This window comes from Odontomachus brunneus, unplaced genomic scaffold (genome assembly GCF_010583005.1).
Source record: "Odontomachus brunneus isolate Ranch 3 - 2012 unplaced genomic scaffold, Obru_v1 Obru_scaffold_143, whole genome shotgun sequence".
In the NCBI taxonomy this organism is placed as follows: domain Eukaryota; kingdom Metazoa; phylum Arthropoda; class Insecta; order Hymenoptera; family Formicidae; genus Odontomachus; species Odontomachus brunneus.
Window position 1 is genome coordinate 424,356 of NW_022639593.1, and position 14,974 is coordinate 439,329.

Consider the following 14,974-nt stretch of genomic DNA (forward strand, 5'->3'; position numbering starts at 1 on the left):
TTTGCATATATGAACACTACATCTGGTGATTTTATTTTCTGATAATTATGAAGAAATAGTTTTTAAAAGCTTATTTAGTAAACATACAAAAGTAAAAATTTTGGGAAAGGTTAAATAAAATGTCACACGCATATAGAAAATATTTGGCGTACCAAGGTAAAATTTCACACGCACACACAAAACACTTGGCGTGCTAAAAGTGATCACATTAATACTTTTAATCTTTGGAGTATATTGTACGAGTAACATTAAAAAAAATAGGCATGTCAAGTGTTTTGTGTATGCGTGTGAAATTTTACCTTGGTACGCCAAATATTTTCTATATGCGTGTGACAGTTTATTTAACCTTTCCCAAAATTTTTACTTTTGTATGTTTACTAAATAAGCTTTTAAAAACTATTTTTTCATAATTATCAGAAAATAAAATCACTAGATGTAGTGTTCATATATGCAAAGTAGTTATAATAATATTTATTGTGTATGAAATTAATTTCACTTGGCGTAAACCGTTTGATATCATTTCTTTTTGTAAGAATTTTGTCAATAACTTTTTTCATAATATTTTTTCAAAGTGAAACAAAGCGCGTGCATTTGGATTCTTTTTTTACCTTTTTTTTAAAAAGGTAATTTTTGTACGGATATCACTTCTTTTTGTATAATCCTGATCTCTTCTCTGAAAATATCACAACATAAGCAACATTAAATAATATAAATATAATACCGTAGTGTAATACCGTAAATTAACCTCTTAATGTAATTAACCTTTTATATAGATTAACTTTTTGACATAATATGCAGACGGACTGTCACTCGCAGCTTTATCTGTGTGTGTCAGCAGAGATTCTCACATCTCAGGAACTAATGGTATGTTCTAAAATGCATTACAAAAGTTGTGACAACCTTTAATTGACCGACTATACGCACTGTAATTGTAAATGTTGTTAGACCGATTCTTTTGGAACAAAAAAGTTAATCAAAAGAATAAATTGGTACATCAACATTTACAATTACAATGCGCACATATATAAATTGCCTATTTTATGAGAATATTAGTTACTTATCTGATATTTGTTCATTCCTTATTTACCTTTCTATTTTCCATCTTTATCTCGCTTATTTTTTTCACCTTGCAGGTTTTATTCTTCAATTGATGATGATGATAAATTGATTTTAATGCGAAAAACAAAACAATGAATAACGTTTATGTAGGAACATCAACACTTAAAAGCTAATATTGTTTAATTACATAATATTGTCTACATAATAATAATTATATATATATGTATAATATAAATTTTTACTTTTTTTTTTAATCTCTATGCACTTTTTGTATTGTTTTCAGTATATGAATTCTTGATTTGATACAACTCTAATCTGTTTCCAGGAAAATGGGTATCATATCATGTTTCAATTTCTCAACTGTAAAAAATGATTATTAATCACTATACTGGCACATAGAAATACTTCATAGTTGAATCTTTCACTACACAATTATCCTAATATCCTTTATCGCAAAGAACTTTTATAGTATTAAATGTGAACACAATAAATAAATAAATCACAAATGTATCTAATAAGTAGTGTTACAATTAATTATTTTAACTGTTAATTATAGCATCTGTCATATAGACTGCTCTAATCAAAATATGCATTCTATAAACATAACATATCAAACATATAAATGTTATTTTATATAAATATTATGTGTGTAAAGTAATTCTTTCCCACTTACGTTAATAGTTTCTTTAATATTGACAACTTCTTCGTAACAGCTAATACGTACAACTAATGGTAAAAATCTTGTAATTCTTGACAGCTAACTTTGGTAAATATGCAGTATAACGCCTTCACCTTAGATTTTTTGAAAATCTTCAATCTTCCTCAATCTTCTTATCACAGTTGTGTGTGTGTATGTGTGTAACAAGATCTCGTTGTTATTATCATTATATGTGATAATTATTCAGTTTAGTGACCTCACCTCCGATTTCGATAAAAATAAGCTTACGTTTTTGCACGAGAAACAACTTTTTCGTCTGACAAAATTGTCGTTCTGCACCAAGTAGCGAGATGTGAGCCAACAAAGTGGACGGCGCGTTAGGTTAGGAAATCTGTCATAGCTGTGACTAGGGAACTTCGCCCCCCAGACCCCCCGCACCGCTGCGGGGTGGTGGCCGCAATCTTTTGTGAGAAATTCACTCTTTAGCTTAAGCACAAGAGATTGCGGCCCCTATCCCGCCGCAGTGCGGGGGGTCTGGGGAAGGTAAAGCCCCCCAGTCACACAGCTAGAGATAGACGGTATAACAGATTTTTTAACCTAATGCGCCCTCCACTTTGTTCATTAATATCTCGCTTTGTAGTAGAGACCGACGATTTTGTCAAATAAAAAAGTTGTTTCTTTAATAAAATCGCATCGCTTGAGCCTACTTTCATCGAAATCGGAGGTGAAGTCACTAAACTGAATAATTGCCATGTAAACACTACTTGGTTTGTTCTTTTTAGCTGCACTATTGAACTGGTGCAATAAGTTAAAGTGAGAAAGTATATTTTATCTTGTTCTAACTTATTGCACCAGTTCAGCAGTGCAGCTACAAAGAACAGACTCATACCGAGTTTCCGAACATCCCAAGCTGATCTGAGCCGTAGCGCCTCTGGCGACAAATACGTCAAACTGGACATTTTCTCAGACGACGAATTCCTTAATCGTAAAATTTAGCGATTTCGGACTTTGAGCTAAAATATCTCAGCTTCTAGAGAACGTAGAGTAAAAGTAAAGACAGTCTTATTAACTAATGTAAACCCAAAGAATCGATTGAGCCTATCTAGAATCTCATCTGTTCAACCGTTATGGTCAAACAAGAAATCTGGTGTGCTATCAACTAGTGTCGCGGCGTAAGTATACACGGCCGTTCGCGCTTGCACTTGGCTTCGCGACACTATCGTGTCGCTTGATATTGTAAATATAATCCATTAATATGTTGTTACAGCGCATTGTCATCATTACTTTCCGTACGATCGTTGACGTTTAGACATTGAACAGCATATAATCATCTAAAGATGGTGACCGTCTGACATAGGATCGAATCCACGAATCTCACGAATAAATGAAACGACACAAAATATAAAATGTTTTTTTTGTTATTTAGATAAAATAATACTTCATTAATAATACTTTCCTCAATCTATTTTATAAATAGTTTGTTTTTTTATTTCCCATTATTCCGATTTGAAAGCACTGAATAGAAAGTATGCCTGCTTCTAGCTACCCATATAGGGTTTGCTTACAACGAACCCAACGTTTTGCCGGAACTACCCAGCGAGAACGTAGACGTCGATTCGGCGTTTAACCGACGTCGCAGAAGTCTAAGTTACGTCTAGTCTAAATGCACGTCTAGAAAAGTGGCAATTTAGACGTCTTCTATTTTGAGTAAATTCTAATGTTTTAGAATCCATTCATAATATATTGACCATTAAAAGAGAGTTTTCAATAAAATTTCGGAATTTTATTTTGTCGATTATTTACAATCTCTCTAGATGTCTATTCGGTATTGAATCGACGTCTAATATCCCAGTAAGAAATGACTTCAAAAAGACGTCGAATCGACGTGTATTTAACGATTTCGACGTTGATTCGACATCTTTTCGACGGAGTGTATATCAGTTGGGCACGGGGCAATTGGACGCAGTCCAATCATAAGTCGCTGTTCCAAGGGACCCTACAAATGTCTCTAATCACACGGTGCTGTGATTGGTTGTGTCCAAATTGCCCGTGTCCAAGTGCACCGCTCCCCTTTTCGACGTCGATAAATAAATCATTTCTCACCTAGATCGCGCACGTTTTGCATAAAAAATGTATTCTAAGTGGAAACGTCAGTTTTTTTTTTAGATTTCCGATTCAATTATAGTATTACAAAGATAGAAATGTCAGATTACTCGAAAAACATTAAACTGGAAGGAATGATCAAAGTCATTTTGCAAATAACTACATAAACTTTAGAGATAAAATAGAATAGATAGATAGATAAAATAAAATAGATAGATAGAAATAAAATAGACAGGCGAATCAACGTGTGTATTTGCTAGGTACGTTATAATATACTGTGAACACTATAAGTATACATTTTATAAGCATAAATTGTAAGAACATCATTGGAGTCATTGGAACACCGCGTGCTGCTCGATCGTTAGGTTAAGCAACGCAGTCAGGATGGATGGGTGCCACTTCGAATTCGAAATTTTCCAGGCAGGATTCGCGAAAGTTTTAGCGTGTGATTGTCAATCTTCGGTTTCTAGCAGTTTATAAGACATAAAGAAAATTAGGAATTAGTTATTTTTATGAAACAATCTAGTGAGAAATGATCGATGACTTATTGATCGACGTCGAAAAGACGTCGAAATGACGGTCTATTAGACAACTATAAGACGTCGAAATGTCGGTCTATTAGACATCTAAATGTGGACCGTTTTTAGATCGATATAGATCTTAATGTAGATTAGACGTAGATGGTAGATAGACGTTTCATATAGACGTCGAATCGACGTAACCTTTCTCGCTGGGTATGGCACTTATCTGGCAGTTGGAGTCTATCAACCAGTACTGGGCTAATACTGGTCGATGCTTGGCCATTGAAGTTTGGGGTTATAACGAGCGCCGACGCTTGGTCAATGTACGGCGACCAATTATGAACCAGAGTTCTGTCAGCCAGTACTCGGCTAGTACTGGTTAATGCTTGATCACTGAAGTTTGGCGTTATAACGAGCGCCGACGCTTGGCCAACATACGGCGACTAACTATAAACCAGACTTCTGTCAACTAGTACTCGGCCAATACTGTTCGATGTTTGGTCATTGAAGTCTGGCGTTATAACGAGCGCTGATGCTTGGCAAACGTATGGCAGCCAATTCTGAATTATAGTTCTGTTAGCCAGCACTAGTTGATAATTGGCCACTGAATAGTCTGACATTATAATGAATGTTGGTACTTGCCCAACGTACGGTGGCCAATTATGAACCAGAGTTCTGTTAGCCATAATAACAATGGTTGCGTTCAGGAGACACAACGATTACACAACTGTTGAGTAATTAGTCAACGTAATTGGTCTAAAGTTAGGGATCTAACAGTAAGGACCAATAATCACTGACCGCTCACTGATCAGCTATGTTTTCTGAACGTAACCAATATCTAGGTTTAGATACATGTCCGGGTTATGGTACTTTTACCTTTAATAAGGTATTTACTCATACCTTATTAGACTAACAAGGAACATTTGCGAAGTGCATGTCTCCGATTTCGATGAAACTTATATTTATAGAATGGCCAAAAATAAGAGACCCATATTTTTATCGGCAATGGCTCAGGTTTAAGGGCTATCGCACACAAATTGACATAACTGCATATGCATAGCATAAGATCGTATGGACCAATGAGCATCGAATATTAAGCATCGAACACCAATATAGCGACTTAATACTCGATGCTCATTGGTACATACGGTCTTATGCTATGCATATGCAGTTATGTCAATTTGTGTGCGATAGCCCTAAAGGGTGAAACTATCCCTCAAAGTTTCATGCTTTTTTTGCTATCTCTGTAACTATTGCAAACAGTAAAAAACTTTTTAGTCCATTTTATTTTTTACAAAAAACCGCATTACTTTTGTCTAAAAAGTTTCTAAAGAATATGTGTTGTAAGTTTACTAGTGTCGAGTAAATGCTAGCGGCCACCCAGACAGCACACAATATTTATGATAAGTATTTATAAATATTTATTTTGAATTATTTTTTAAAAATATTATATAAATATTTTATAAATATTTTATATACACACACATAAAGGAAAAAGTATAAAAATCTTTACTCAAAATATTATGAAAATATAGACTAAATATTTTATATAATATTTATTGTAAAAAAAAATAAATATTTGTAGTAATATTTTGTGTGTGTGTGTGTGTGTGTGTGTGTGTGTATAAATATTTCTATAAATATTACACATGAAAAATGAATGTAATTATTTATAATTATTAAATTAATGAAGAAATATGAAAATTATTAAATTAATGAGGAAGTAAGAAATCGAAGTTTAAATTGATAATGTACACTGAAAAGAAATTCTTTAAATTATAGAAATATATTTTGCTAAATATAATTTCTTAAACTGAAATTATATTTATTAATAATTTCTTAACTGGAAAAGATATTTGTTAAATTTTACAAAACATATGATAGATATAAAGTAATATTTTTTAAATTTGTAAAATGAGCTGTAAAATTATGAATTTCTAGAGAAAAAAATTATTTCTTTGATTTAAAATATCTATATATAAAATTAAGCAAATGATTTCCTTTAAGAAGAAAATTAGTTTTTTTTAAAACTGCGTTTTAATAAATATTTGCTTGTTTTAAAAGTAACTAAAATACAAGTAAATAATTTTATAAACTTAAATAAATTATTTTCTAATATTAAAAGTATCTTTTTTATGTTTCAAATTAAAGTTTCTTATCAGAAAGCAATTTATTTAAATTTACAAAATGATTTATTTGTATTTTACTTACTTTTAAAATAAATAAATATTTCTTAAATATACTTTTTTTTGTTTTCGTGCATGGATATATACCATATGTATACAATACAAAGCATTTTTCAGTCAAAGTGACAGTGGTGCAGTAGGTAAGGTAAACGACTTTAAGAACCAGAGGTGCTAGGTTCAAATCTTCAGCAATGGTAAGCAAATTTTCGAAGTACAATTTAAATTGAATTAAGTAGCGTGTAAAACAATAATGTGGAAAATTTAAGAAAAATTAAAAAAAAAGAAAAAACATGTATATAAATATTTTTTTATGCTGTCTGAGCAGTGTCGGACTAATACTAGTATGCAACATTGGGCCGATGTCAGTAGTTAGTTTCGGATGGACATTGACACCCAACACTGGACTGATGTCGATGACCAGTGTTGGGCCAGATTTGGCACGAGCCATGGACCCAGGTTACCATCCAGGTAGAAGCCATTGTGTTGCCAGTGTTATACCGGTAGCTTTTACGAGCGTTGCGCCAGCACTGCAAGTCTGGCAACCAGTACTGGCCCATTACTGGGCAGATCGTAAAACCCTATATGGGTAACGGCGCAGAAAAGTGCTATCTAGTGTTTGGATAGTTTTACTGGATAAGAGGTAAATTTCACAAGGTTGCATATAGAACTAGACAAATTTACTGTGGCTGCGTTCCGAAATTCACTGTCAGTACTGAAAATCTATAGTTCATGTTATGTATACTATAGAATTTCAGTACTGGCAGTGAATTTCGCAACGCAGTCTGTATAGACGCTAGATAGTGTCTAGGAAAACTGGTTCGTATCTAGACAATTCCGAGTCAAAATTTCCACACGGGAGATTGTATACGATTCTTATTTGGATATCCAATACTGATTCTAAGAACAGGACCAGTACCAATAATACAGCTTTTTTAATACTGGGTCAGTACCGAAAAACGACAAACGCTTTTCGGTAATACCCAAGTATATACGTACAATATGACTATCCAGTACCTAACCTTAGTACGGAGCTAGTACCAATAATATAGTTTTTTTTATATTAAGTCCAGTACTGAGCCAGTATCAAAACCGGACATCCGGTATTTTTCGATATTGACCCAGTATTGGGCTATTTTTCCATACTGGCGAAATGTATACGATTCCTACTTGGGTTGTTAAAGATTATAAATAAAGAAAAAAATCGCCTAAATATATATGTATTAAATACAGAATAACAGCGAATATCTTATTATTAGTGAGATTATTAGTGAGATTGCTCTTATCTAGATAAAATTATATGATTATAGCTGCGTTCGAGGAGATGCGTTATTTAGCGTTAAAAACGTGTTCTGTCCTTGTTCAATTTTTAGTAAGTAACAAGGATAGAACACGTTCATAGCGCCAAATAGTGTCTCCCTGAACGCAGCTTGTACAAGTGAAAAATTACATCCTAATCATCTTATATTTATCTAGATAATTAATTATCTATAAAATATATATTATCTCCATCTACATTTTAAATAGAAAAATGTATATTATCGTTACCAAATTATTTAGAATGACATTTAAATAATTTGAAATATATCGTAAAAAATATATAATAAATATATAAAAAATATATAAAAAATATATAAAAATAAATAATAATAAAAAATAAAGTTAATATATAAAAAATATATATTTTAATAATATATAAATAAATAAAATATAAAAATATTTTGTTTTACGTAGTAGACGTTTACGTTAGTACTATATATATCAAACTGCATTAAGTTGAAATTATATTAGGATTTGTCTACATAAACAGGATAATAAATTAATATTCTTCGTATAGAAATCGTTTATTGGGTAGTACTTGTAAAAATTTTGTTTTGTGTAATAAAGGGTTATCAATTAAAATATAAATATATTTTTATATCTCTTTTTAATTGCATCTTTTTTCATAACTATTTTTATATAAGTGGCCTTAAAAATAATATTATCTGGAAATTATCTAAATGTCATATTGCCATATGATTTTATCTTTTATACAGATATTTAAAACGAGATCATATTTATATTATTTCAAATAAATTTACATATTTTTAAACTTAATTTTATTTAACTAATTTTAAAATAATCTAAACACATTACTATTGTAATGACAATACTAACGCAAATGTCTACTACGTAAAACAAAATATTTTTATATTTTATATATTTAGAACAATGTATTTCAAATTATTTAAATGTAATTCTAAATAATTTAGCATTACATAACATTACTATTTATTATATCTATTATTTAAAAATTACAATTATTACAATACTTTAAGATTATTTAAATAATAAATATACTTTTAGTTTTTGGAAATTTACGATATCTTCATTTACTTAATTATTGTAACTTTAAGTACAGAGATAAATAATAAATGCTATTACATTAAGACATTATGCATCATTTCAATAGCGCTTTTACAAATTATTGAATGTCATTAGTGTAAAAAGATCTTATTGATATAAGGGTTGATTTTACAGAATAAATATTAATAAGTAATAATTACAAATTGATATAAATATAGAACAAATTGTATTGTTTTCTTTTAAATCGACTTTTCTAACCTTTTTCTCTTATTGGTTGCATATAAATCTATTATAGTACCAAGTTGGCTATTATGCAACATGTTCATATTTCGGTTATAACAAGAGATTTACAGTTTATAAGATTATAATAGGAATAGAATTATAAAGAAAGGTTGTCTTCATTACCTCTGTGCAGTCGTATCGATCCTAACAACTGATTAAAAAGTTCGGTCAGAAGAATTATAACACTTCTATATCTTTAAGTTTTGCAACGCATCTCGTACCTAATAAAAAAATTGGTTTCGAGTAATTGGTTTTCAGAGACTACATTGTTCTATCAAATATCGATATCAAATATCCCTAAGTAGGAATCGTGTAAGTTTTGTCGGTTTTGGTACTGACTCAATACTGGGCCTAATATAAAAAAAGCTGTATTATTGGTACTGGCTCCGTACTAAGGTTGAGTACTGGATAATCGTACCGTACGTGTATTGAGACGTTATCAAAAAATGTTTGTCGTTTTCGGTACTAGCCCAGTATTTAAAAAGTTGTATTACTGGCCTTGTTCGTAAAATCAGTACTAGATACCAAGTAAGAATCGTATACAATCTGCCAATAGAAGATATTGGGTCAGTATTGTGTCGGTACCGAAAAATGAACGATACCAATGTCCTTTATGCGAAAACGGAAGAGATCACTAACACAAAACCTAGATAGCTCAGTGGTAAGAACGCTTGACTGACAAGCGAAAGACTCGAGTTCGATTCCAGCCGTCGCCTCGAAGTTTTTTTCCTCATATGACTATTAAAAATAGACATGTATAGGTACAAACAAGAGAGCAGCAGCCCGACTATGGTCTGATCTTTCTTTCCGTATTATATAGTTGTGATATTAACAATTGCACAAATAATAAAAATTACTAGGAATCGATGCTGACCCAGTATTGGGAATAGAGGTACTTCTCCAGTGCTAGAAATCGATACTTTTTTTATATTGGTACAGTGACTGATTTTCGGTATTGTGACAATACTGTTTTTCGATACTGACCCTTTTCTATCATTTCAGTATCATACCAATACTAAATCCGTACTGGCATCTGGTATGTCAGTAACGTCTACCATAAATCGGTACTGGGCCACTTTGATGTCAGTAGGAAATTCCTACTTGAGTCGGTTTTGAAGTTCTTTGAGATGAAAGTGTTATTACATTTTTTCCACTGACTGTTCCATCATTGAAATTCTGTAGAGCGAAGCTGTCCCAGTTTCTTTTACATTCAGAACACAGACCACTATGCAAATTGCACATGAAGTAAAGCTTATGACTCACGAATCTACTACGCATCCATTCTAATGTCTGTACGCGTTAAATTCGTATACTCTACTAAAAAATTTCTATTGAGATCTCAAATATATGAAATTTCCGAAAAATTTCCCATATGAGATCTCAATTATTTCATATGATATTTCAATTGAAATATTATATGAAAGAAGAAAGTAATGATGTCTCAATTGAGATATATAAAAAAATAGAAAAAACTTTCTTTTTTTAATTTTTAGATTATATTATAAATATCAAATTATTATAATGTGATATTTATAATAAAGAAAGCTTTTCTATTTTTTATATGATACCTCAATTGAGATATGATGTAATTGAGATATTATATAGAAAATTTTTCTGAAATTGCATTTGAGATCTCAATAAAAATTTTTCAATAGAGTAGCACTCTTGGGAATTAAAGCGTCATGAATGCGCCCTGGTTAAAGCGACGATCGCGTTTCATCCGCGTAAAAAGAGAATAACGTTCTACTTACCGATCAATTGGCCGAAGCCACGAAAGCTACGGGAAGTCACCGGTGATCCTAGCTACTTCCTCCCGTCTCCGAGCGCGGACAGACAAACACTGGCGGCGTTTCTATTCCTGGCGAACAACGCACTTGGTGGGATTCCTTAGCACGATCGTGAAAACAGGTCTTGCAGTCGTTTATGGCTCGTCGAATCAGTCGTACGTGTAAAGATTCTTAGATTCGCGCGTTGCGCGTATCGTTGCAGGAATAACGCAAATACCGCGAACGCGCCGACGAAATGAATCGTACTGAAGAAGAAGGAGCACGAACCTTGCCTGAGTGACTACGTTAATCTGCTTCTTATATCCCTCGAGCCGATCATTTGTAGGCACGAAGAATACGTCACACATGTGCGATGACGTGTATTCGCTGTGAAGATCCGTAAAGGTAAGCAGCACGGATTTCAACGGTCTGTCTCGAGTTCAATCAATTCATTATGTGTGAACTGATGCCCGCGGGCCTGAGCAACTAGTTTTCGTCAGGTTTCGTTCTACGAGGCATCCCATTGCTGTTGTTAGTATCGATTCCGTATTCGATCATCGAACCGCTTTCTGGTTGAACGCGGTTCTCTCGTCTTTCCCTTCTCCTTAGTAAGACAAAAGAGACTTCTTTCCGCAGCATCTCGTTCTGGTTTACTTAGTAAATCGATTACGATCTATGGAGTACTTTACCGCGATCGTATCTCTTCTTAACCACAGATCTTTTAACTAAATTAAACGCAACTTTTCCTCGGTGAAAGTTTTATTGCTAAGCTAAGAATCTTATGCGGCTTGTGGAGATAGTTTGATATTGTGTTCCGGCAGTCACTGTGAACGGAGAAGTTTATACACTTAGTGTCCAAGTGGTTTGAACATTCTTTTCTCGATGCAGTTAGGAGCGTAGCTGATGGTCTAATGAGAGAATTTGTTCCTGACTAATTCCCAGAAGTTAAGTTGTCTTATTAGACTAATTAAGTTAAGATCCATTCATAGCATGACAAAAATATTTCTTAATCACACTCACATAAGCACTTAATCACACTCTCTCTACAACAGAATTAACGTTCATAAATGGTCCAAATGAAAGTGCATACACATAATATATAGTTGTGAGTTTCCAAAAAAAAGATCAATTACTAAATAATACTAAAAAACTTTTATTACAATACTGAAGAGTTTAATTTGTTGTTAGTAAATATGATCTATTAATCACAATTTTTCTGCTAACATTGCGACTGATTGTATCATTGATTGGTGACATATTTTACTAAAATTTTATTTAGGAAGCTCTTAAATAAAGATATATATTTGTTTCTTAGGTTAAAATTTTATTTAGGAAGCTCTTAAATAAAGATATATATTTGTTTCTTAGGTTAAAATTTTATTTAGGAAGCTCTTAAATAAAGATATATATTTGTTTCTTAGATTAAAACATATATTTTATATTATATTCAAACATTTTCCTGAATACAATAAAAAATTTGCTCAAAATAAAATTTCAAATAAAAATAGATTTTTATCGACTTATCTTCCGACTTCAATTTATGCTTCTTCGAAATATACACTTAATTCAATAACACGTAGTTTTTTGTATAATTCTCGTTTAGTGATGATTTCAGGATGATATAACAATATCGGTAAAAGCCAATAAAATATTACCTTTTTTATCTTTAGTTCAATGTATATATCTATTATATACAAAAAGTAACTTAAAATTGTGAAATTAAATAGTCCTATTTATGGAAGATGTACGGCAAATACGATTTCAAATACGACTTTATTTCATTTTTTTTAAAGTATTATAATGACGAAGGAGGGTCCTCTGAGAATTTAAAAAATAAAGTTACCAAAAAACTGTATTTATTATTTGATACTAGTTTATGGTAGTACTAACATAATACTAGTGTGTATGTACGTGTGCATGTGCGCGCGCGTATATAATATATTAATATAATACTATTTTATTGTAAATATTTAATGAAGTATTCTAATATACATGGTATGTCTTGTCTTTAGTAGAAATCGCATACATGTATATTATTCTGAAATAAGTGTAATTATGTTGTTTTATTACATCTATAAGGAAAAATATGATTTTGTTTGGTAGATTAAATTTATTTTTATACCGTAATACGTGAATATTATTCAGCCAAAATTACTTTATTTTAATGAAAATATGTATCATATATTACGATAAAATATTTAATAAAAAAAGTAAAAGATAAATTTTTCATTATGCTGCAGAAAATATTTAGCCCCTTGTGCATCGGTTGCGTTCTAGATTGCATTGAGAAAAAGTGTTTAATCAAATATCCGTTGTGGAATCAAATATACGGTACTTGTTGGTTCAACTTGAGTGTCTTCATTTTCTTCTAGTTTTTAATGAAATATTTGCTTATATAGTTCTCATATTTGGAGACGCGGAACGGCCAAGAACGATGGGATACCGGGAAGCGCACTGTTTTATGCACATTCAGCACGCATAGCCAATATTTTCTAGAGGCACGCATGTATAGAATATTATCTAATTCCGTGAGCTTGTGTGTTAACGTGTACGTGATCATGTGCAGAATGTTCCGTTACGACATATGAGACTCTCGCACACAAATTGCCACATATCACGTGAGAGATTTATTTTCTAAAGAAAGCATTCGCGGAAACGCGCTTCTCGCGAAGAAAATCAAGATTTGCATTGCGACGAGGAGGATGTCCTGCAGCGACTACTATGGCGCCTCGTTGTTTCCTCGAACGGCGGAGGAATCATCATCATTATTATCATCATTTCGTGGAGATAGATAAATTTACCGCGTATAGATACCTGAAATAAGTATCTTCTCTAAGCAGCCATTCTTGCGTCCCTTACTTGGGATAGAAAATCATTTAACCGCTCTTAGCTTTAAACGACGCAGTACATTATTTCAGATGTTTCCGAATAACCATTAGTTGTATCATGATTCCTGACAAGAAAAATACTCTACATTCATCGAGATATTCGCAGGTGAAGAATAGAACTATCGTACTTGCATACGCGCATTAAAGAAAGAAATATGTATTTATTTGCGTCTTGAAACAAGATAGTCTCTCAAGCGTTTAACCATTTTGTAACATTATAATGTAATAAAGAAGAAGCAATATAGTTATATGTAATAGATTATTATGATATGGTGAATATAGTTATGATATACATGAATAGTATAAACATAATAACAGAGTCTAATAATAAATAAAAGAAAAATATTAATATAGATATTAATAGTAATAAATATAAAATTAATAATAAATATTAATCATAATTATTATGTATGAAATAATAATAATAAAGGAATATTAATATACTTTTCTTTATAAATGTCATTATTTTTATTAATTATTCTTATTTATTTATTATTGTAAAAATTATTTACTTATTATTATAAAAATATATTATTAAAATATCGTTTATAAATAATATTTTATTATTAACATTTTTTATTATTAATATTTTAATATTAACATATTACTTCATTTATTATAATACTTATTATATATGTTTATAAAATATTAATAATAATGAAGTAAAAATAATACAATATAAAAAATTTAAAAGTAATCATAACGTGTGTTTAATGTTAATTAATTAACATAATAAATATAAATAGAGAGAGAAGAGGGGAGAGATAGAGAGGAAGGAGGGAATGAGAGAGAGGGAGGAAGGGAAAGAGAGAGAGGGAGAGAGAGAGAGAGTGGACTAGATACTAGAAGCTAAGAAGTGTAGATTGCTGGTTCGGTATTTCGCACGTAGAGAGCTCGGCATCGAGACACCCGATCGCGCGACACAACCCGACAATCTTGCGCGCGGTTTCCCACAACGCATTCTTGCGCATCCCGAGCGTAGATAAATTTTACCTGCTTACACCGAGCGCTGAGCTTCGTGCCGCTAATTTCTAATGTTCGTGACTGGGAATGGAGAGAGAAGAGAGAGAGAAAGACAGACAAGGAAGAAGAGAGTGATGGAGATAGGGAGGGAAGAGAGAGAGAGAGAGAGAGAGAGAGAGAGAGAGAGAGAGAGAGAGAGAGAGAG

At 31.9% G+C, this 14,974-nt stretch overlaps 2 protein-coding genes across 6 annotated transcripts in view; one reads left to right on the forward strand and one right to left on the reverse strand.

Moving 5' to 3' along the window:
* Positions 1-11,044, reverse strand: part of LOC116850350 (leucine-rich repeat-containing G-protein coupled receptor 4-like) — a 23,216-nt gene extending 12,172 nt beyond the window's left edge. The window contains exons 1-4 of one of the 5 annotated variants that reach the window (XM_032828543.1): positions 2,006-2,171; positions 1,733-1,886; positions 1,088-1,419; positions 763-871 (exon numbers count right to left, since the gene is read on the reverse strand). The gene's annotated coding sequence lies outside the window, so the exon portion shown is untranslated. The other 4 variants (XM_032828542.1, XR_004379318.1, XM_032828541.1 and 1 more) reach the window with 4 other exon arrangements.
* A 140-nt stretch (positions 11,045-11,184) lies between these two features.
* LOC116850352 (heparan sulfate 2-O-sulfotransferase pipe) overlaps positions 11,185-14,974 on the forward strand; it is a 150,623-nt gene continuing 146,833 nt past the window's right edge. The window contains exon 1 of the mRNA XM_032828549.1: positions 11,185-11,323. The gene's annotated coding sequence lies outside the window, so the exon portion shown is untranslated. The remainder of the gene's footprint in view (positions 11,324-14,974) is intronic.